Genomic DNA, 3,296 nt, shown 5'->3' with positions numbered 1-3,296 from the left:
TGTACTAGTTTAAAATGGTTAACTTTTTCCAGAGTTAGCCTTCATCAATATCAGTTATTATCCATCATGTTTGCAGATTTCCTTATAATTCATTCATATTGCATGTGCATGCATTATCGCTGTAAAACATTGCACCAAAGGAGAGACTTGTACTCACCGGGACAGCATTGCAATAGGACTGAAATGCAGTGTGAGATTGGCGCAGGTGATGCAGGTCTGAAGCCTGAGTGGAGCTGCGCTCAGATCTTTTATACCCTCTGAGCTTCCCGGCTTCTGAGGGGGTTGAGCTAAAGACAGAGGCGTTACATGAGAACCTCCAAAGTTCCTCTCATTAGAAGAGGGTTATGAAGTCAGGTCGTCCTGCTATTGTTTGTGTTTTCAGACAGTCTTTGTAAATAGAGTAGCTTCTGTGTCTCTGTCTCAACGGGTCCCGCTGCTCCTTTGTGATTCTCTCCGGACGTTTGATTTAGTTGATCTGAGGTGTTCTTCTGGGAAAGGGTTGCTGGGCAGGACATGCTCATGGTTTTTGTGTCTTTATTTATTATATATGGCATAGAAAGGTCTGTTATGTTGGGTAAACAGTGGAAAAGAGGTGCATCAGATTACATTAGGATTTCTTTAATGCATCTCTTTGCTGGTTTTACGTCAGAGATGTTTAGGGTAGGACAGGCTGTTGTGAAGTTGTCAGTGTAGGGCCCATCTTGGTTACTACTTTAGTGAAAACGTTTAGCAAGTTACAAAACTTATAAACAACACACAATCATAGCCATGTGACTTGTGTTTTTCTTTAATATTTGTGCATTATTTGTTTATTTAGTGATATATTTGTTTATTTAGTGATTTGTGCTATTTGTGTATTAAGCATTTTTGTTTGTTTTATTTATTTGCTAGTTTACATAGTCTGTAAGGTAATCTTAAATGATTAAAAATGCATTTATTGTGCAATTTTATTATTATTATTATTTAGTGATATATTTATTTATTTATTTATATAGTCTAATGTAATCTTAATTTACATTACATATATTATTTATTTATTTATTTGTTTTTATTTTCTTGCTTGCTTGCTTACATATTCTGCAAGGTAATCTTAATTTAAATTATTAATAAGCAGTTTTTTATTTATTATGCAGTTTGTGTATTTATTTATTTACATAGTCTGTAAGGTCATCTTAATACAAGTTATTAATAAACAATTTTTATTTATTATGCAGTGTATATTTATTTGCTTACGTATTCTATAAGGTAATCTTAATTAAAATTATTAATATTTTATTTATGATGCAGTTTATTTATTATTTTTTTTTTTTATTGCTTATTCTGTATTTTTGTGGCATTTTATATTTCTTTACACACACACACACACACACACACACACACACACACACACACACACACACATATACAGTATAAACATTTATTTACTTGTTTGTTTCTACTTTAACCATTAATTCATTTTTCCACGTTAGATTGAGGCGAATAGTCTTGAATTAAATGTAAATGGGCTTAATGTGGTTTTGGAAACAGAAATAACCTGAGAAAAAGACGACAGACAGTAAACTTGTGGCTATGCTTCTCGGTTTGGCCTGGAAAAGCTTGAGCTTCTCCACGATGGCTGCTGTGCCGAGAGCCGCTGTTCTGTGCACAAAGCCTCTTTGTTCCTCCATTGAGAAATTTATTGAGTTTAAAAAACATCCTTGTTGAGCAGTAAAGCACATATTCCCGTTAAAGGTTAATCATTCGTTTTTTTCTTCACACATCCATTCACATTCAACAAGCCATTGACGCATCAAAGCAGCTTTAGGTATGTTTTTATATGTAAACGATCAGGATAATCAGTTCAGTTTTAGTACTGGATGTAAATGGGGTTTTGTTGAGGAAATGAGTGAATTGCACAGGTGCTAAATGTTCCTCTGTAGGTTCCTGTGGCCTTTCTAAAGGATCGTGGGGTTTCCCTGCCGCTGTTCTGAGATAAGCTGTGGCTCTTCAGAAAGTGTGAGAGCGGTACAGCTTTCAGACGGGTAGTTATGACATCAGTACTTGCTAAATTGGGAAACTTGTGTTTTTGTAACAAACCACCCGTTTGAAGTGTTAGCTTGAGCACTTTTACCCATGGAATCAATAAAAAGCCCCGAAGTATCATGTGAAACTTCATCACACTGATAATCCAGCAGATCTCGAGATGACAGCCTTGTAGTGAAATGTAGTGGGAATCAAGTCACATGTGTGTCATTTCTTGACTTTTTCTTTTCTTTTCATTTTTGCATAAAATATTGTTGGTATAGTAATATGTGTCAGTGTTAACTATGAGATGTGGGCAAGAAATTCTATATATAGCCTTGAAGACCTCCTTCCTTTGTTCCTTTTTCCTTCCTCACTTTTTAGTCCTTCCTTGCTTTGTTCCTTCTTTTTAAGTTCCTTCTGTTTTCCTTTCTTCTTTCCTTTATTTTTTTCTTCTGTTTTCCCTCCCTTCTTCCTTCCTTCCTTCCTTCATTTTTGTCTTACATTGTCCTTCCTTCCTTCCTTTCTCCCTTCTCTCCTCCCTTCCTTCCATCCTCCCTTCATTTTTCTTCCTTCCATTTTCCTTCTTTTCTTCCTTCTTTTTTAATTCCATCCTTCCTTCATTTCTTCTTTCCACTTTTCTTAATTCCTCCCTGTTCCTTTCCTCCTCCCTTCATTTTTCATACTTCCTTTCTTAATTTTTCTTCTTTCTTTTTCCACTCCATTCTTCCTTTCTCCCTTCATTTTTTTCTTCCTTCTGTTTTACTTCTTTCTTTCTTTTTTCTTTCTTTCTTTCCTTCACTATTCCCTTAATTTTTGTCTTCCCTCTGTCTTCTGTCCTCCTTCCCTTCCTTTCTTAATAGTTCTTTCTTCGTTTCTTTTCCCTCCCTTCTTCCTCCTTTCATTTTTTCCACCTTTCATTTTCCTTCCCTGCTTTTTTTCTTCCTTCCGTGTTCTTTCCTTGTTTCCTTCATTCTTTTGCATTTATCTTTCCTTTCACTCTCCATGTCTTTTTTTGTCCTTCACTTTTTAATTGATTCCTTCTATTCTTCCATCCTTGCCTCATCTGGTGCCCATGCTTTCTCCCTTCTTTCTGTTTCCCTTCCTTCCTTTCCCTCTTTCATCCATCCATCCATCCTGTTGATGTATTAGTGATGCAGGTGCTGTGGCCTCTCTGTTGATCTGGGCAGGTCATTGAAAGCTTGTAGGTTCAAACCTGAGGAGTTCTGAACCATTATGTCCTTGATCAAGGCACTTTAACTCAGATTGCTTCCAGTGGATTGTCCCTGGTAATT

This window comes from Sinocyclocheilus grahami, unplaced genomic scaffold (genome assembly GCF_001515645.1).
Source record: "Sinocyclocheilus grahami isolate Dianchi unplaced genomic scaffold, SAMN03320097.WGS_v1.1 scaffold695.1, whole genome shotgun sequence".
Lineage (NCBI taxonomy): Eukaryota > Metazoa > Chordata > Actinopteri > Cypriniformes > Cyprinidae > Sinocyclocheilus > Sinocyclocheilus grahami.
Note: the sequence above shows the minus strand (reverse complement) of the source record.